Here is a 22,373-nt window from a genome sequence, read left to right on the forward strand (position 1 = left end):
AATAATCATTATGGATGTGGTGAAGCATAAATCATCCCCAGACTATAAGTTAAATTACAACATAATCCCCCCCTTTGATAACTATTTGTCAGCATGTGATGAAGTACAATTACAGTCTGATAACTTTAATTAACTTAAATACCAACATTATAACACTGCCTGCATTATAATGATTGATTTAACACAGTCTATGAAGTTGGCAGGTTAGAGGCACCCTGACTCCATCTTTAAAGCCACCTGCACTAGCATGTAACACCACCACTGTTTTTCATGACAATATAATATACACTGTGTTCTAAATTCGCTCCACTCTGCAGGCTTTTCTTTACAGTACATTGGCTGAGGAGTGAGACCCATGAACACGCAGCTGCAGTGCCATCACACTTATGTATATAGCCTTTCATTTGCTGACAATAACTACCTCAGCATCTTCCCTATATGTGCCACACGCTGAGTCACTCAGTCAACATTGCTGTAAGATGAATACCGGTGCTCCGAGGAGGTAAATTTACAATATTCGTCTTGCGTCTTTCACACACAACAACAACACATAGGCTATGATAACAATAATTTGACAAAGGGAACAACAGAGCGCTCCTGCCGCACCTCATCTAGACCTGAATCAAAGGTTTAGAGAAAGTCTAAATGAATCTCAAAGCAAAAACCAAGCATTCCTGCAACACACACGCTGGTTGAATGAGAAATTAGTTCAATAAACATTCCACAGTGTCATGATGGGGAGCATCATGAGATGGAAAAACACTGTTTGCTACCAGTACTGCTGCAGCATCAGTCTGTGACACAGTATTATAGATTATACTACAGATTGATTTTCCAATATCTCACATACAGCAGCACCGCCACTGCAAAGGCAGAACGCAGTGCTTTGGTCAAAATTGAGTCAAGATGTCAGTCTGAGTTCATGATGTTTTACTATAAAATATCATACCATATAAATGTGTCATTTCTTCAGAGGAGAGCTAAAAACAAAATAAAATGTAATTAAAGTTTGGTTTTTCCTAGCTGTTATCTGTACTTGAAACACGAATGAACAAGAACAATGAAGTGACACCTTGGTTAACAAGTTTGTTATTCTACAAAACAACTGTAAATGAGGCAGTAGCCAAAATCATGATGGAGAAAACAGACAGGCACAGTTAAAATCCTGCTAAAGCTAGCTGGGTTAGCAGACCTATTGCAGTTTATGCGATGGTGAGGATAAGCGCTTACACTTATATGTATGAAATTATACTGAATAAAATATAAATGAAGTTGGACAGAGATGCATTTACTGTAAGCTAGAATGAAAATAATAAAGTTTTTTTTAAATGGATAGGAAAGCTGAAAAAACACATTTAGTTTGTTGCTTGATGTGTGATTATTGTCTAAATCCAGAGTGCTGGATCTGCAATATTATGTTGGTAACATGGTAATGTGACCAAAAGAAAGCAATGAAATGGGTCTGAACTTTGATCCCTGTTATTGTACTAGCAAAATGTATGTGCATCCTATCTACTGATGCATCAAATAGTCTTCACAAGATCCTCAAAAATCTGCACCTCTCAACAATTTCAATAAGAGAGAACACCCCTGGAGTTACCTGTCGCTTGCTTACATCAGGCAAATTAGCGGCAACATCAATTTCCCTCTGCTATCTCACAAAAAATGACTACATTATTTCTTTGTTTTGTGCTGGGTGTGTGCTGTGCGTAAAAATACATATTTAATAATAATAGTAATAATTATATACGACTCTTCTAATCTGATGACGCGCTCTAGCTCAAAAACCAGAGATCAAAAGTATTTTTTCTCCCCACAGTTCCTCTGTTTTCATTATCTCTTTGAACACACACAAACCCTTGACTGACATGACATTTGCCTTTACCGTCTCTTTGAAAACACACACAAACACACACGTGCTCATAGACATGCTTTCAGTTTTCTTCGTATCTTATTTCTCGTGTTATTTTTGCAGTTTGTTGTTTCTCTCCGCTTTTCATCTTGTCAGTTATTTTTCTCTCGCTCTCTTTGAGCTTGATAGATTTTTATAAGCCCTCCTTTTTTTAGTCACAACTTCACAGATTGTATCAACAGACTAATCAAAATGTTTGATTTTTTATGCTTTTCTCCAGGGTTTAGTGATCACTTCAAGGGAAGGCTGTGCATCTTTACAAGGCATTGGTATTGATCACTCAATCAAGCTCTCTTTTTTCACCATAATGTTTTTATTTCTGAGCACTTGGTTGCAGCCTCTTGTTTATTTACTGGCAATGCTGGCCGAATGGGGAATGAATCACTTTCTGTCAACATGGGTATTCATTCCTATTCTATTTCAGCTCCATGGCCTTTTGTTCTATATTTGTATTGGAAAAGTTCATGTGACCAAATTGCCTACAAAATGTTCCTCGAGGCATGATTAAGAAGACTTTACTTGGACATTAGAAAACTTGCAAGTTCCTCTCTAGACAATATCTTGTCATCACAAATATATGAGATATTTCCACAGGGATCTTCTGTATGTTGCACTTACTGTTAGTTTTGTTTCTTTCACAATTTCATTTTGAGAAGCCCTTGAATAGTTCAAATGAAGGTAAAAGCATCGGGCTAAGGACAAATGTGTGAGTTGTATACAACCCGCACTACTTTGCCCTGCTATAAAATCACATGCAGCACCCTTAACATTGATTTACAACAGCCATCAATCAGCCCACCACAAGTTGGGAGAAACTTTCACTCATTGCTGACATAAAGTGATATTATTGTGGTAGGCCTGGGCCGGATCGAGCCTCCGGGACCTGGATGCAATGGTGCTTTTGACCTCCCCTCCTTTCCCTTCAACCCAGAGTCACACTGCCTAAACAGGAGTGGCAACAGGACGGGGATGAAACACTGCACCGAGGGAGCTGCCCCCTTCGCGACCTGCTTCGCAAGCCATCGATCTCACTCAGGGGGCCTCCGCTCTGGCCCATGGATCTCCCTGATTGAATCCCTCCTGTTCCTAACAGACCTGCTTGGCAGTGGCTAACTTGCTAGCATCAGGCCAGACGTTTTTTTTTTTAAGCAAGTGAAACCTGATATGTTTTCCTGAGTATCATTTTTCTCTTTGCACGAATATGCTTGCTGTGGAAGAGCTAAAACAAGCTTCAACTTTTTTTTGTTTACTCTCGCATTAATCTAATACTTTTCAAAGATGCAAACACTTTAATGCCACCTCATTCGACGTGGTCACCCACCTCTGCCTACTCCCACTGCCTCGTCTAGCCACATGTGTGTGTACTTGTGTGTTTGACAGCTGCCGCCAGCCCACGTGATTTATCCTGCAGTAAAACACTTGTTATGCAAAGCACTTATTAAAGCGTCAGCGGGGAGGATCGATAAACCATTCTTTACGACAACAGCTTAAGAAAACCTGGTCACGGAGAGACAGCGCGCAGTGGTTTGCCGTGATATATGGCATCGTGGGGTCAAAATTAATTTACTGATGTGAATGTGAGAAACGCCATGCCAATGAAATGGCAGGGAGAAACTATTATGAATCAGCTTGCCTGGCTGTCTGTAACCATAAATACTAAAAACATCATTAGACGCTTAGAAGGGAAACATCAATTATAACGATTATTGGCAATGCAGATCGACGGGACTGAGGAGGTACAAGCATAAGAACCCGTGGGACTCTAATGACTGCCAGCAAAGAGTATTTGTGAATGATGTTTTTGAGCTGAGTACATAATTGTGTGTGCGTATGTGTTTACAGGGGACGTGAAGAGGGTTACGGAGAGGGATATCGCTCAGATATGCAATCCAAACACAATCTATCGTCTGCGGGTTGCACTGACTAAGCACATTGCAGTGTTGCAGTGTTGTCACATGATGGATCTGACCTCAACAGAGACCTGTGGTCCAGTGGATTACTTATCTGCTTCACTGGCTTTGATTAATTTCCATCAGCTCATGTGTGTTATAGTAAATGAGGGTGTTCTCCTTAAATGGGCTTCAAGTGTTCACATGCATCACATCAAGTGAAAAAGCTGTTTACAATGGGGGTTAGGGCAGCTGGAAAACACCAATGTTTGGACGATCAGCGAACTTGTCAGCTACAAAAAAAAAACTGAACTGAACTTTTCATGGTCTGCAGCTTTTTCAGTAACGTTTCTGCAGCGTTTGTACATTGTGGCAGGCAGGAACAGTAAACGCTCACTGAGCCGCTACTTTGTTAGGAACACAACAGAGAACCGACCGGCGTGTTTTGCTTACAGCACAGCCAAGTGAGGTGTTGTTTTGTAGACAACAAGTCACAAGATCACCGTATCAAGTTTTCAGTGGTTAATCCTCTGAGTTCAGATTAGAATTCAGATGTGTCCCAACTCCGTACTACATCAGCCCCAGACTGCAGTCCACAAATTTCATTTATTTATTTATTGTTTAATTTACTGTCCAGCTTTGCCATATAGAATAAGCATATAGTATTGAATTGGGACACATTGGTGTTATTAGTACTTATTAGTAGTGATTATAGCTTTGAAATATTCATCTCTAAAATGTATATATGTAAATGCATTTTCCACCACTGGTCTGTATCATTCCTATTTGACAAACTACTAACGAACATGTACTAATTATGCTTAAAGAGCTGCTGGATCCTCTGTCAGAATCAATGATTATCTCTCAAGTCACAATATTGATTCTTCTCAATGTATTTTGGTTAATACTGACTAATTAGTGCTCCTAACTACCGTCTTATGTTATCTGATGAAAAATGACGTAACAGCATGAAAGGTAAAACCAATTAAGATGCTGCAGAGGAATTGAGCCATCCAACCTACAGTTGATGAATAAGCGTAAGAATAAATGCTCAACCTCAATTGTCAATTCAGGATCAATTTGTGAAAATAAGAGTGTGATGCATTCAAAATTTGAATTTTTTAATAGCCATCAGATCACCCCCATGAAATAGGTTTCTCAACCAACTGAATGTATTCAGTAAGATCTGTGATTCGATGAAATTTTCTCACAAAGTAAAAAGCTGCTCCTCCCGTTTTATCCCTTCCTCAGTACAAATGTGCTGTACCTACATCAGTCTGACATTTACTTAAGTGCTGCATTAATGCACAAGTATTAAATCAATTAACTCAGATCTCTCTTGTATACCTGAATCATAATGGTATGATTCATTTGTCAGCTCCTCTGGAAATGTACGTTGTTGCTTTTTTTTTTTTTCCCACTTTGTCCCTTGGAAACAGTGAAGTCAGTGAAGTGAGCTGCAGATCACCTCAGCTGATTCACCGGGAGAAAAAAAAAAAGAAATAATTTCCTCTATGTCAAGTTGTTCTGAAAAAAATAATCCCTGCTGCCATACTTCTAAGTTTAATTAAAGGTACCTAGTTTTAAGACCATGTTGCTACACATGTTGGCCTTGAATGACAGATGAGAAGGACACTTTATACTCAAATTATATGTTAAGAAATTCAAAAGGGCATTTAGGTCGATAAAAGCTTCAGTCACACCACTGTGGCTGTGAAATGCAAATGCTTTTAACTTCACAGCAGGGGAGCGTCTGCAGGAAAAAGTCACTGGTCTTGATGAGGGGGCAAAAGTTTGAAAAGCAAACTTTTTGTTTAAAGCTCAGAAACTGTTTGATCCCATACACTCATGTTGGAAATACAGAATGAACATTGTTCCCGCGCTGGAGGGAAAAAACAACAAGCTGCATCACCCTGATAGCCTTTAAGACCTTTACAATATGTATTTTATTAAGTACTGTATATTTTCTCATACCTTCATTTTCTTACTTGTGTCAATTGCTGATTGCGCAGACCCTCACCTCTGTCTCCACAAAAGACAAAATATTTGCGACAAATGTTTCTCCAAGTAGAGGTCATCCCATCCAACAATGAACTCCAGCGTGGCTACAAAACACTTCCTGTTGCCCATTGCCAGGACACTCGATTCCATTAGCTTTTCCTCACCCCTTCACAGTATTGACTTGAGAATTTTATTTATTTATCTATCTATTTGCCAGCGTGTGGTCCAAAAGGTTGATGAAACAGCGAGCAGTCTGCCATTTGTGTAGGAATAATTATATGGAAATGGTATTCACAGGCCACTGTGTTGCTCCGGAGCAGTCGGCATTGAATTGACAGCAGTGAAGTGAGTGGCAGCAGTGGGAATAGATTGTCCTGAATGATTTGCTTTTCCTTCCAAGCCAGGCGTGTCACCAGCCAAGCTCGGCCTTATCTACGTGTGGTTAGCTTTCTGTACCAGCCGCTCGGAGAATGCGCTTTCCGCGCTCAGGCCTTGACAGGAATCAGTCAATCTGAATAGGGAGATGTCATTTTCTGATCTGGTTTGCTTTATAGCACTGCAGTTTCATCAGGCTCCGGTTGTTTGAGGCCCTGCACTGGCCTAAACAATTTCCATTTCTTTCTTTCTTTTTTTCAGTTTCAATTCAAACTGTAATGATGGCTATTTTAATTCAAAAGGAAAGGACAATCTTTCACCACTCTTTCACTTCCTTTTAAACTTACTAAATGTTTAAACAACATCGACTAAAAGTGAGTGTTTCGCACTATTGATTCCATTAAAAATCAGTAAGACTCTTCAACTCTGACATAAAAATCAATCAAAACAATATGAAAATGAAAATAATACGAGAATAGAAGAAAAAAAAGATTCAAACCGTTTCTATGACAACCAATCATCACTTCAATTCCCAACCTGTCATTATTCATAGTTTTTCATCTTAGATGTTTCTATCAGGTGTCCCTGACTGTAGTTCAATGCCGTCCTCCATTAACAGTGTTAGTTGGGGTACTACAAAGGCTTCTAAGCACATAAAGCCTTGTCGTATTCAGAGATATGCATCATGCCAAAGTGACGGGAAAAAACAGGAGCTGAAAAGAGGAATTCAGAACAAGCTGCTCCACCCAATACACAACTCACTTACAGTAATCATTTAGGTATCCAACTTCAAACCAACCAACACAGTGTAATAAATACATCTAAATAAACCAGCAAGAGGCAAAAGCACATGAAGTAACATTTACATGGCATGGGGAAGTGGGGTTATAGGATAGAGCATAATGAGGAACATAAATAAAATTGATAGAATAATATTGTTCAACTGACTTGGAAAGGTAAAAGCTAATCTGACTCAGCAGATTTCATTGATGGTACCAAACCAAACATTTCCATTTGCAGTGTTTTACAGTTTTGGCAGCAGCAAGCAGCCACTATGTTTACTTCCACTGAATCCGTCCATTTAATTCTAAGGAGTTTCCCCTCAGAACAGTTTATATTCGCAGCTTTAAGAACAGAGTTAGGATTTTCCGTCAATTAGAAATACTACATGATAAAAGGCAGAGACAGACAGAGGTACTTGCAGTTAATTGATTGGGAGCTGAACAATGCTAATGTGCAATGATGCACAAGCTTCCATTTAGTGTAATTACAAGCATTGTGAGGTTGGGGGAGGTTCAGAGTGAAAAACATTTGATTTTTGAGTACGCACCACCTTAGAGGTCTGGGAAAATGACTTTTCTTATCCTAAAACGCTTGTTAACTTTCAATTTGCCTCAAGAGAAGTTCAAATCTGCACGAACCCGCAGATGAATAATTAAGGGGACCAGAATGAGAGTGTCAGTGGCCGCTGATTGTAAACATCACGTTTACATTTCGCTCAGATATTTGTACAGTGTGCCGTGGAGTATCCGCAGCCAGTACGACGAGCTGTATTCTCACTAGGAATTCAGATTTAGTTATCAACACATGTGACAGCTGGTCATTTGTCAATTTTTCTATTTAGTGTGCTACCAACCTTTATCAGCCCCCTTCACACTCTCCCACTCTGAGGCAAGGCAATCAGAAATCATTACCGCAGCTGACCGTTTTTTTTGTTTTTTGTTTGTTTGAAGGCTGATTCTATAAGAGTGTACTGGAAAAACCATATGTTTAGGTAGGTGGTGAACTCTAAGTGGGCAGATTGTCAAGAGCAAATCTCAAGTATGTCAAGGCAAATTATATTTTTCAGCACTTTGGATGGCATGGCCTAACAACTAAATTCCTCAACGCCTGCTCACAGGCTCCACTAAAAAGCTAAAAGGACACAAGAAAAGGGTTTTTGTTGGAGTATACTGACTTCTTCTTGCTGGCATGTCTCAAAGACAAATAAAAACTGAAGAAGTGACATGATAATTACAGCCAAACAGCCATAAATATGTGTTCTTCCTCAGGGAGAGCAGAGAGTTTGAAACACAACCAGAGCAGCTGCCAGTTCAAGTTTTTTTTTTTGTGTGTGTTCATCTTACCCTTTAGTGCTGGCGTTTGTGCATGAATTGAGCAGATTAGATTTTGTCACTGCACAGCTTCCCTCCATGTTTTTACTAAGTCTAATTTTCCACTGTTTCTTTATAGACCCTGGTGAATGACATGCCAAAATCAGGCCAAGTGTAGTCTGGTTCTGAGGACCCGAGGCTGGCAGGGTGCTACTAACCTGATTGTCCTGTGCCATAACACAGCCAAATGTGCCGACACTTACCCCACAAATGCCCCCAACTCGGCTGGTGACACGGATGTTTGGCTCTTTTTCTTTACAAACACGAAGCACTTGAGCATACGGATTTAGGAAAATTTGCAATTTTGTGCGGGTCTTTTCCGTTGCATTGCTTGCATGAGAAGTGCCTGGAGCCATGTTTTCCATGTGTTGTTGTTTGTACAAAAGGCTGCAACACCCACTTTGATGTGCCATGAACAATTTGGAATTAACCGTCATATGACCTCTGGGAGTTGAAGCATGATTTCATCTGAGAAATGTGTTCATGAGCATATGAATAAAGTGCAATGGCTGCAGAACAAGCTGCTGCAGCATCTTTACCTTTCCAATGCAATCACTGTTATCAGGCTGTAATTGCATTGGCTGAGCTGAATTCCTTTTTGCTGTAACTAGGGGTCAGGCCATTACGTTAACGGTACATCTTATTGACATGTTGCATCTACCAATCTGTGGATTCTAAATCCAGTTAGTCCACCCCAGACAACTCTACTACAGCTTGAGACTTAAGTTTATTGAATAGACACAGCAACAAGCCTCATATTCTGGTTAACTACATTTCAACATGGTCAGTAGTATCATTGAATCAGTGAGTTGATGCAGTAAGTCAATTTCAAGTTAATCATTGTAATCGCCCTGCTAATGGTTTTCTAATGGAAGTGGCTGTATAACCAGTAAACATTAACATTTACATGATCCTCTGAAATGAATTTAATTTTCTCATGCCCTGGCTTTATCATTTCCACCAAAATAGTGGAATGCATTGCATCCCAGCAATCTCTCTGTTATTATTGCTAATACGTTTTCAATGTCTCTTGCTGTTTTTCAATCTAATAGGATTCCTTCACCCCTGTGGTAAGGGTTGGGAGTCAATCTCTACGATTTTATGGCAAATATGAAGCTCTGTTAAGAGCATAAAATGTTTCTGATTGCCCTCAAAAACCACCATCGCTGTGATGACATTTTTTGCCTCCTCATGTGTGACATTGAAGTCTTTTGAAGGGCACCAGTAAAATCTTTTCCTTTACATTACTGTGCTTTTCTATAACCTTCAACATGAAAATGGCTTTTGTTCCTGACACTGGAAAAACCATGATTTGTTTCCTCTCAGATAAAACATGATAATGGAACAGAAGAGTGCAGTGATTACATGGAAATATGTACTGGCTTGTGAATGAAGGGTCTTATGGGATCATAAAGCATGTTTTTCATTTTGATTGTATTTGAATGTTCCTGTTTTGTTGCTGATAGGAGGTGAAAGGTGCCTTTGAGACATAAAAAATGAGTCACATTCACAGATTAAGGTCATCGATTGTAACTCTTAAATCATGTAGAGCATTAAGGTAGTGTTTATTGCTTTTACCGAAACAGTGTGTTTTCAAATGCACAGAGAGAAGGGAATGTGAATATGAAATTATGACCTTAATAACCCTCTAATGGCAATGACATAATTTAGCCATTGGCTAAACCCCTCCCCTGACCAGTGATCGTCCAATCACGCTTAGAAACGGTAACTAGGCATGGCAAACTGCTTGCTGAAACAACGTGAATGAGGGCTGTAGTAGGATATTCTGTAATTAGCACACGGCACAAAAGCATGTGAGGAATTGTAAGTTGCTAATCCTAAATGTCTGCTTAGCAAACAGTAAGTTTTATCTCCTCGTTTAGAAAAATTAAAGAGACATCAGCCGAAGAAGAGGAAGCCGGCGAGGTCACATTCAAACATGGACGACTCCATGAGAAACAAAGTGGAATATTCATGTCGAGCAGACCCAGGTTTGCGTCGGATCACTTGTACAGGTGGGCTGAGGATCGATGGCATCATTCAGTGGTGGCTTGTGGGTAGAAATTAGTCTCTCCCTCCACCTCCCTTCTCCTGCCGGGAGGCGAGCTACGGTCGCAAATGACTGCGGTTGCCAGACGCTCATATTTTACCTTCTCATTAGCAGTAAAGGAGGACGAGGTAATTACTGAGTTGGAGTGGCAGATCGGCTCTGAGGTAAAGGAAGGAAGCTCCAAATGATGAGGTGTGTGTTTTACCGAGAGTGGAACCACAGCCTGGGTGACAAGCCGACAGAGAGTGATCTAACTGGCTAAACTGCACACTGTGCTTGTGTGCATGCACGTGTGATTTAGCCTAAGATTATAAATAATACAAGAAGCTGTTTTATGTAAACCTACCCCAGAAGTTCAACACAACCAATTATTTATACAGAGACACAAAGAAATAGATGTGGAAGCCTGAGGGGGAGTGACTGCAAAAATGAACCCCATGTATTAAAGACAAAAGCAGGCAAGCAGTGATCAAGTCAAACCGTTCCGCTTGCTGCTGCTAGTGCACACAGCAGTTATACCTTATGAATCCCTCTCACCTGTTACTTAGAAATGTGCTGAAAACCTGCAGAACACAGTCCGATAATTGCTATTCACTTCAACCAATGTCAATAGGCTCAAGCCCTAACCTTTTTAAAAAATGTAAAGGGGGGGTGTCGCAGGTACTCATGGTCAGCCCTTGAATATATTTCTAATTTCAAAGCTTCAGTTTTCAACATTTTGATTTAACATTATGTTGACACCATTCTGCGTCAAGACAAACGGAAAACGGCAGAAAAATCTTCAGTCTTCTTATACAGAAATTTCATGATTCAGACTGATGAATTTTTATTTAAGAATCTTGTCTGGTGTTCAAAAGAGACAGATGTATGCTCTCCTGGGATTCATGAACAAAAGTGAAATTTGCGGAGTATTTTTTTCTTTTTTTTTGGCATGAGTGCTGTTCTAAAGCTTTCTGCTTCTTGTGTAAAAGCGAAATAAGTAAAAACCCTTTCCCTGACATTTTGTCTTTATTCCTTTGTGGGGGAATTTCTGTTATTTTCTTCCCGCTCTAATCTCTTCTATCACTTCTGTTTTCATACACTGCCAAAGTCACTTACATCACAAACTCTCACAAACCGCTCAGTTCCTTTTCTAAAGAAAGTCCTGATAAAGCTGTAGCCGTAGACTCATCTGCTGTCGGTTATCCTTGCAGGGGGTGCTTGAGCTAATGTCACGATTTAATTAAATGAAAATTGATTTATATATCTTTCAGGCTACTGAACATGCTATGGGTCTGGTTCGAGTGACCAAAGTTTGCATGTGGGTCAGAAGGCGGGAGGACGGCACATTAAGATGCTGATCTGACCTTTAGCTTCCTGTAGAATAGATAGCAGCTATAGAGTCATTAAGATGTAGCCTATAATGAGGCTACTAACGCAGTTGTCTTCACAAGGAACAAAAGATCCCTAACCCTCATCCTTCACCCACCTACACACACACACACACACACAAACACACACACACACACACACACACATAAACAGAGCTCACTGCTACATAATGACTGCCTAAGGCACAATCTTCACATCCTGAAATTCAGACATATTGTCCTTTAAATCTATAACATTTTCATACCCAGCCGGATAAAAAACACAGGGTGAAAATATCACACGGCACTTTCTGAAAATGTTGTCTTGACACAAGGCACACACATACATTTATATATTTACAACCACATGGAAACAATGACTTGGTTAACATGGGTATCTAGGTAAGCAAATGATGTTTTTGTTATTAGGAACACAGTCCTCAGAAGTCTGCAAAGTATTCAGTTGCAGCATCTGTACTAACATCGTGGGTTTGAAAGTTTCAGCCGCTGTTAGAAGGTGACCTGCACAGTTTTCTAGTAAACAATTTTTACATTCACATTCATATTGCATTGTGTGTACCCCTGATTTAATGTGATAAAAGATTTGCAAAGCCATTGTTTAAGAATGTTTTAAACTGCACATTGTTCACATCCCTGTTTGCTAACTGTCAGTGCTTTTAGTGGTCAAAAGCTGCAAAAGGTACCTTTAAGTTGCTCTCTAAATTAAAGAATAATTATATAGACATATAATTTGATTCTATTTCTGTGTGTATGATAACATTAAAAAAGTGCAATAATAAACCTGAAATTCATTTGCATAAAATATACATTTATCAAATAAATAGCCAAGAAACTGCACTTTGCTATTAAAGTTGAAAGTTATAGTGCACATTTATAGTGTGTTTTAGCCAGGTGAGTGAGTGAGGTGAAGTATTTTTTTTTTTAATGCTCTCAAGGTATACATGTTCTACTTCATCACCACAGTCCAACAAAGGTTTGCTGTTAAAACTGTTAACTATGGACCCTTTTTGCTATTAAGCCTATTACATAATACATTGGGAAAAAACACTAATGTCATAAAAAGTGAGTGAGCAACAGAACAAAGCGGCACAGCAAAGTGTTCAAAACACAGCTTAAGCTATTGTTTTTGTGACAAATTCCATCTCGTGTACAAAAAGAGATTTAATATTGGATCTGTTGCATAATTTACATGAAATCAGGAATGATTTACAGTTGGACAAAACACGCCCCACAGAGACATTCGCCCCGGCGCTGCCAAAAGAACACCCACAAATGACTTTCAGCACCACAGACAGCAGCCCCTTTTCAATCAGTGTCCAGAAAATATTGCTAAAGCCAAAGTGTTTGAAACAATGTGCAGATGGGGATATGGGGGGGGGCATTTAATTCATAGCCACACACCCACACATGAAATTGGATTTTATTGCTCGTGTGAGAGGTCCCCTGCACCACACTTGCATTGTTAAGTCTACAGCACCGAGTATTTCACTCTCCATATTTGACTTCCTGACACACTAACTAAGAAAACCACCGGCATTACATCAGAGGAATGCCATTACTCCTCAGTTGTGGGAGACTGTTATGTGTGGCAATGACTTGTGTCATGTCCCATTAATAATGGTAATGATAGCATTAGGGGGGCACTGTGGGATGTAATTCAAAGATCTGCCGCGTGCGAGTGACAAGGTCATTCCAAATGACGGTAAGCAGGCCTGACAGTCCCTCACAAGGAGAAATGTGCACTTTTCTTTTTAGATCACTCAGAGTAGCATGATGCCCACACGGACGCACAGACTGACGCGCTGTTATTAACCAGCAGCAAGCAGCCACGTTCTCATTAACATACGGTTCGTCTCAGTACATTAGCTGTGCCATCCATATTTGATATCTGTAAGGTTTGAGAGTTTCAGCTGTCTTTCAGGAGCAGCAGCTGTTTAAGGTCAAAAGGGAAGCGTTCTGTTAATGGACTCACTGTAAATTCATAATTCATGACAATCACGACATGAAACTAGTTGGACCATATTAATTCTCATTTCTGCCTACAATAACATGATAACATGTTATAAACCAATTGTTAAATGTTTAAAGTGTTTCCATATTAAAGCCTGTAGTTGTAGCATTTCCTATTCACTGAAACCATGCATCATTAGAGGCCATCTGAAGTCCTGTTAGAAGTGTATTCTTTTAAAAAAAATTTATGTAACATGTTATATATAGAATTTGCTGTGACAGATATCAGATTGAATGAGAGCAGGACAGCTGTGGTTAAGAATATACCTCATTCCCTCTGGAACACACCGACAGCCAGATCTTAATGCTCTATATATAATTAAGCTGTGAACATCAGGCATTATTCATCTGTCAGAGACGCTCCCCAGAACTGACGGAAGGAAATTTACGCACAATTAGTCACAACTATCTCCTTTCTCTGCAGCTCCTTCTATTTGTTTTTCTGCAGAGCTTTCAGCTGAAATCGCTGCTTTCTGAATGAAGTTTTAATTTCTTCACTGAAACAAAACACAATGTCACCAACAGCAAAGCCACAGTAAATCATCAGACAGTGATTCAGTGTCATCATAAAAGCAGCACAGCTGCTGCGCTATTTCAAATGTGATGCATTTCAGAAATATTATTGGTAATCAGAATGGTGTCCATAAGAAACACTTGATCACAGTAATTAAAATATTGTTGAAACAAACAAAAATGTGTTGTTTATCCCCACAAATGTTACTGATTGAACTAAATGTACTGGGAAACAAACATGGTTTCATGAATCTCATCATGTCTTTTTCTACAAGTGTGTTTTATACCAGTGTTCTGCTGAGGGAAAACATTTCTTTCACTCATAGCCTGTACTGATGCGAAGCTTTGTTACAGCTGGTGTTTCTGATAATACATCATGTACATCTCATCGATTGAAAACCATTCATTAATAATTCATCAACATTTATCACTGCAGACTTGGATAATTGTATGACCCAATTTTAATGATGTGTTTTACATCACTTTCACTAACTTTTGCTGGTGGCTTTTTTAGAAAGTGACAAATGTTTGACAAAATTTGCTCCTATTATCGTGATCCTCACGCATGGAAATCATGTGTAAATCTCATTATGCTCTTTAAAAATGCCTCCCCACATAATATGCATCTATGAGACGACTATGCACATTAAGACTGTGCCTAATTCATTAACTTTGCACAACGTCTGATCGCCCAAAGTGCAGTTATGCATCCTCAATGGAAAATTTAGCTCACATAACACCAGACAATAATTCTATAGTCTCGATGTCCTTATTGATTTGCTATTTGATGAGGTAAGTGAGGTAAGTTTTCCTTGAACTGTACTTGCAGTATTTCTATTGGGAAACAGATCTCTTATTCAGTGTTTTTACTGAGGAACAGACATTTTACTCAGAGTTGTGTTTCTCCAGCAGAACACACATCTTTTACTGTGTCCTCACTATAGAACTGATATCTTTTACCTCAAAGTAATGGCTTCACCGTGGGGGACACATCTTTCTCTAAGAGCCGTGTTTCTACTGTGAACCAGGGTATACAGTCATTGTTTCTACCGGGTGAACAAACATCTTTTATTCAGAGCAGTGTTACTGCAGTGTATCAGCCCGACTTCAATGCAACAACACTCGCTCCAGCTGCAGGAGTTGTTTCTATCTGATTGAGTGAGAGTGCCATTGACCTTCAGCCATTTTACTGAGACTGTATTAAAAAGGCTACAGCCTGAGTCCTGATTTTATGGCCGAGCCTTCCCAAGGTCCCTCTGACCTGATGGATATTACGAGGATAAATCAAACTTTCATGGCAAAACACTCATCCACAGTAGGGGATGAAGCATGACTGTGTGTTGAGGAATGGGATAACTTGGAATTGCGGGAGCATGTGTGAGCATCCGTGTTTGTGTGTGTGTGTGTGTGTGTGTGTGTGTGTGTGTGTGTGCCGTCGGAAAGTAAGCAAGTGAGTTGGCGCGTAAAAGCCACATGGTTTGGCAGCTGCAGTAATAACTCGTCATGGCGTAGTTTCACCCGTCTTCTGCGAGAAATCGGAGCTTCTCGACCACCTCACAGCGCCGCGCGGCTGCTGTGAAGGCGGCAGAGCGGGCGTTCTCTAATGTGCACCCATCAACTTAATATTAACAATGCAGACGCACGGGGTGAGTGAGAGGACAGTGGTGGATGGCAGTTCTATTTCCTGACTGACCACAGTCTCATATCAAGGGCCAGCTAGGGGTTTGTCATTCTGGGATTTAAGCCTCAGTGCGTGGTGACAGCTTGATAATGCTGCCCTGATTCAAACACCAAGCTGTGCTCCTTTGGATTTACTCGGAGCGCTAAGGGCGGATTGTCTTAATGACATGCATATACTCAACGACTTCCTATTACTGACTGTGAAAGCCTCTTATTTTTTCTGATCATCGCCTCTAAACATCTTCTTGTGGCAGCGCCGTCCAAACCGAACAAGTAAAGTGTTACGTGATATGAGATTAGGTATAAGACGGCATTTACTTTGTCGAAAAGAACTCAATGTTTTTAACTCAGTGTTATGAAAGATTAAAGCAAACGAAAAGTAGGCTGGAAAAGTTGCAAACCAATGTGGAGGGTAAAAGGTTACGCAATCAAGGGAACACAATCTGCTGTGCATCTATCGAGGAAACCTGTGCAAACATAATACACCGAACCATGTGGTCTTTTCTTCCAAGGTGCGCAGTTTTCTGGGGAGATGGTGAAACCCAAAAACAGAGCTACAGCAACTCCAAGTTAATGCTGACGTTGCTCTCTGTCTGCTGGGTGTGAAAAGAGGCAATAGTTTCAACTTTATCAACTTTATAAAGTATATAATTCCTCCATGTTGTGGTAGAATCTTAATGCACCGCCCCCATGTGGCCAAAACAATCAGTACCTCCTGAGCATTCCCAACACTTTGACAGTGACAAAGAATCCAATTAAATTTACTTAACATACTTTCACTTTGTAGTTAGGCAATATATACCCAACAGGTAGTGTTTGCCTCATTCCAGTGAGACATCGTGTCTGCTTTCAAATAAAAAAAAAAAACATCCTCCTGGGTATTGTAGTTTTTACAGCCATCAGCACATGTGTGCTGAATGGACAGTTTTCTTTCCAGGCAGCACACTGTTACACATCAACAAAAAGCAGGAGGAAACAACAAATGGTAACTAGCTCTCTGGGTACCATTAAAGTTATCATGGCAGCTAACAATGATGGTCAGCAATGTTTTGTTTTTTTGTTTTTTTAAACTGCCTGTTCAATTTCCATCTGTCTGACCTTCCAGATACCTACAAAAAAAGAAAGAGCGACAAAAATCCATGTTTTTAGCTTGTTCCCTCGACCCCTAAGAGCTTCTCCCTCAGTTGTTCGCTCTCCCACTGCAGCGTTTTCTTGTGCCTTGTTATCATAAATCCATTTCTGTTGTTACTGGGTCAGACTTACTCTCCGATGGGACTTCATGTTGCTTTAAAAACCAATAAGAGACAGCCACTGGCGAGTTTCCGGACAATTTATCATTGTTGCTAAGTGTAAGCAGGGCGCTGTGGTGATGTTTACAAATTTAAAGGCAGGTTATGGGCAGGTTATGGGTGTGTGTGTGTGTGTGTGTGTGTGTGAGAGAGAGAGAGACAGCGAGAGAGAGACAACCCACTTTCTGACTGAATGTGGAAGTGTGAACGGTCAGGTGACATTTGAGGATGTCGATCTTCAACACGCATCAACTTGAGGTCAGAGGTTTACTGGATTTAATTATTACTTTTGATTCATGCAAGTCTCATTTAAAATAAAAAAGAAGCAGAGATTACATGAAAGCAATCAAATGAATTCTCTCTGCTGTCTGAGGATTTTACCGATGGGTTTTTTAATGACGCTGAATATTGGATGGAGTGAGCGAATGCTTAACTGAGGAATAAATTGAGTAAATGAACACAATAAAAAGGAAAAGAAGGTACATCTTGGCCTCTACGGTTTGGACTTTTTTTTCTGCTCTTCAATTAGGAACGTGTTCGTACCAGAAAGCAAAAAATTGTAAATGGTGAATCTGCAGGGAGTCAGTTAAAGTCAAGTCAAGCGAATTTATCTTGAAAGAGGGAATAATATAGTTTTAAGTCCTATAGTATGCAATGTGAAATGTGTACGAATGATTATTAGGAGTATGTATGGATTTGGTTATTCAATAATATTCCTATGGGGTATTTCCAATGTATACCTTTCTTCAGATAACATCAATATTACTGTTTGTGTTTTGTATCGGTAGAAGTTGTGTGTTCACTAACAGGCGAGTATCACTCGGTTCTGGTAGTTTGATGTTGCACGTCCAGCAGTGTGTCTTCTTGTGGCATGTTCCTTCCAACTTGTAAATAATTACATCTGGGGAAGTCATCCTCCCAAAGTCCTTTGTTCAATGCATTTACAAACTCCAATTTTAATGACACAGTAGCTTCTTGAGTCATCTGATGATTTAGATCCCCACGTTTCCAGTTTGTAGCAGGCTGTGCAGCGCTCCCCACGGTGGGTAAATGCTACTTTAATCTCAAATACTGTGTCATTAAGAAATTCCTAGTTTATAATTGATATTAACCGCACATTGGTATATTTGAGTTGCACTGGAGCATTTTCACCCTTTTCTGAGCCAAGATTATGTCTTTAGTATTTAGAAGGACAGTTTTCAATAAATGAGATGTTTTATAATGTAGAGTCTTGAATAATTTGCTGTAGCACCCTCAAACATTACAGACAAGAAATATTATCAGAGAATCACAAAGTGAGATACAGTATCTCTCGTTAACAATAAGCACATTTTTCTCTCATAATTCACTGAGTTTGAACAGGTCAGTGTCATTCATACACAGGTGCAGACACTTGAATGTATCGCATGTAGAAAGAAACCCATCTTCATTAATAGCCAGAAGTTGCTCCTTCTAAAAACTTGTACAATAAAATGAACTGAGCACAACCTCAGAGTCCAACTGTGGTGAGGTGAAATGAGTCCTTACTGCATGGGCAGAGGAGCGCACATGACATGAACGCCAAAGAAGGAAAATTATGATAAAGAGCGTGGGCAGGTCCATCATGCTTAATTAAAGTTACACAGGCTGGAATTGAATTTGTTTTGACTCCCCCTGCCAGGGAAATCTCTAATTTATGGCAGGTTACTAAACTCTGTTTAATAGCTTAAGTGTGAGTCCATGTGCCTTTGGTTCATAAACACAGTTTTGCCTTTAATAAGGTGGTGTGAGAGTAAAATGAATCAAATTCAAAAGAATGTTTCTTCCTGCACAGGAAACAAAAGTGCGATCACGCTACACCAGGTTCAAAGTCTCATGGTACATTTCACCATCAAATAACCTGCATTTAGCTGCCAAGACAGACATGTAGCCCTGACTTGGCATTTGAGATGAAACAAAGTTGAAATCCTGTATGCATGACTGACAGGATGTTGGGAGAGTTTTTTGGGGTTGGGGGATTTGCCCTTTGTGAGAACCTCCCCTGATTGGCTAGATGATTCTTGAAGAGGTTATATAGAGAATGTCAATAAGGAAGCTGTACTAGCTGCGCCCTGACACTGAGAATAAAGACCGACTTGTGCTGCCGACTTATCAAAATGCTATTTTTGTTAGTTGAAAAGAAACTTCAGCGCTGTAGCTATAATGAATTAAAGATCAAATACGTAATTATAGCTGGTCTGGTGATTATATCTGGTCTTTACTGCGCTGTTATACTGCACAATGATCCAAAATATTGAATGTGAAATGTCACCAAGACTAACGACTCCATTTCCACTTAACTGTGAACATTTTCTGGTCATGATGGATGTGTTTATAGTGTGGCAAATGACCTTGACAACAGATGGTGACTATACTTCCAATCTTTTTTTCTTTTTCTTTTCTTTTTTTTCTCTGCAGTCCTCTCCCAGGACAACAACACATACCAATTAAAAGAAATACAGTGAGCTTCAGAGACACCATGTAAAATACATAATACAGGCGTCAAAGACTTGAGTCCTCCAACACTTCAATAAGACATTGATTCACATGCGTATATGCTCTCTTGTCTTTCACGAAGCTTATTACACAACGAAAGCCCACTCGTGTCATACCAAGTCAATTCAGCTGCCATGCGCATTGGCAACTAATGCTGCAAATAACAGAGTGAAGACAGCTAACCTGTCTCTGTCCAAAGGGAACAAAATTTAAAGAACCTCTAAAACTCACTGACTAACACATAACAACTATTGTTTTATCTGTACAAAACACTTCAGCAGAACATCCAGTTGAGGTTTTATGGTGCGTTGTTTGTGCTTGGCTATTTTTCTGGCCGGGAGCAGTAACTTCCTGAGTTCTTGTCATTACTATGAGGTAGCTAGGCAGTAAAAAGAAAAAAAACAAAACAAAAGAAATGTGCCCTGTGTCCTTGGCAGGTAAGAGATTATGAGTATTTCCCAGCACATCGAACTATTCATCTAAATACTCAAAATATGATAGTCATGAATATTCATGACTAGACGATTGACAACATTTTAAGTGATTTCAAGGCCTCAGGACTAAATAATTAAGTGAAACTAATTTAAGTTTTTTTCTAATTACCAGGCTGCAATCAACAACAGTATTGAAACCAAGGTTTGTCTGAAACCATAACATGTAGCAAATTAGATTATGCAGCTACATTTTCTGCCCTTTTCCACACTTTAATTTACAAGCAAAGAGCCCCTGAATGTTGCAATAAAGCGCTGAACTCAAATGGGGAAAGTGAACTTTCACACAATATCATAAATGTCAATTTAAGACATACTAATTTTGTTTAACATTTGGGTAACTAATAACGTGTGCACATAATTTGAATGTAGTAAAAATTCAATGTTAAATACAAAGATGTATAAGTAAAAAGTCAAACATCAGACGTTGCGTGATATGTATCCAATTTTCTTCTCTTCTTTTTTCCTGGCTTTCCTTGAATGCCTCATTTAGTCATTAAATAGTAATTGCTCATTATAAGTCAGTCTTTGTACGAGCTTCAATGACTGTAAACTCTCGTGTTCATCCCTGCACATCATGAAACATTATTTCTTATCGCTGCAGCTATCTTTAAACATTAAATTTAGTACTGTGTGTGTTGCCAGCTGTGAATACAAAGTATCTAATGCTTACTACAGGGTTTAATTACTCATTCCAAAGTTTGGGGCTGATTTGAGATCGTGGTGATGTTTCAATGACTTTTGATTTATTATTTTGGCCGGGTTTCCTCGGCTCACATCACACGGTCTATACCTTGCAGGAAAATGGCTGAAGAAGAGTGTATAATCAGTCCAAACACTACAGCCTCGTCACTAGCGGTAAATTGGAGATTGGATCTACTGTAGTGCTCAGCCAATTCACCAATAACACTGTAATTAGTTTCCACAGTGCCACAAGTTCAAACACAAAGTCGTTCAAACAGTAATTCACAAGAGTTATTGGGTAAATACATCAAACATCAACTCGATTGCCTAACAGTGTGTTTATGTGGAGCAAGGTGTTCCAGCTGCTGATGCCAGGTAAAGAAAATAAATAAATAAAAATAGAAATAAATAAATCTTCAATCTTTTTGGGGAACAATTCTACAGTTGCTAGGCAACTAATGAAGAGGACAGGTTTTTTTTTTTTTTTTTTAGCAGAAACCAAATTTCATTTAACAGTACACCTCAGAAAAACATAAGATGATCATTTTAATTTATAATGTGCTCACAGATAAACGCTTTGGAGAATGAGATTTTGTCCAACTCATTTAAAAATAAATAAAAGGGAAATGTAGCAAGTTACTGCTGTGCTTTTCTTTTTCTTGGTTTAATAATTCAGCAGAGTTTCTGAATATGAATAAGGAAATGGGCTTCATTATTTGGAGCACAAAGATTGAGAACAGGGAAAGCATCCACCCACCTACTGGCATGTGTGCAGGCCGGTGTGAACCAAACAACAACACAGGCAAAAAGGCTTTTCACTCTGATAAAACACCTTAAAATACAGAGCAGAGAGGCTGGTGCATAAACATTCAGTCAGGGGTTACAGAGCAGAAAGCCTGACATATTCTGCAAGTGGTGACTGAGCTAGAACTACTGATTCTACTTCACAGGAGAGTAAACCCTTACATTTACATTTTTGGATATGAACAGACACAAACAACAGTTCAGTATTTTTTGCAGCAACATTTCCCATTTGCTAAAATACAGTGCTTAAGTAACAGTTTTGACTGGTCCTGTATAAACAAACAGGCTATATGTTCAAAACACAGAGGTGTGGAGATTCGATAACTTTCCACCAGCCACATTTGTTGAGCAGTGCAAGAGGAACAAGTTTTGATGATGTTCCGCAGGTTTTGTTTTTAGCCCATGATCTGATATTGAAGCATGTTGCATGACTGGATAGTGGATGGGGAAAATGACAATATGGAGTTAGGGACCGTCTCAAAAGTGCACGCATAATGGCAGCGTTTTTCAGATTTCTATGAATGAATAACGTCTCTTTTTTTCATACAAACTTCAAGCCGTATTTTTTTGGATTTGGAATTGCACAGTACAACCTGATTTTTTTAAAATGATGAAACATGGCCCGATGAGTTATTGGG

Source organism: Seriola lalandi, unplaced genomic scaffold, assembly GCF_002814215.2.
Source record: "Seriola lalandi dorsalis isolate HSWRI2012SDOR001 ecotype SW California unplaced genomic scaffold, Sedor1 jcf7180002054933, whole genome shotgun sequence".
NCBI lineage: Eukaryota > Metazoa > Chordata > Actinopteri > Carangiformes > Carangidae > Seriola > Seriola lalandi.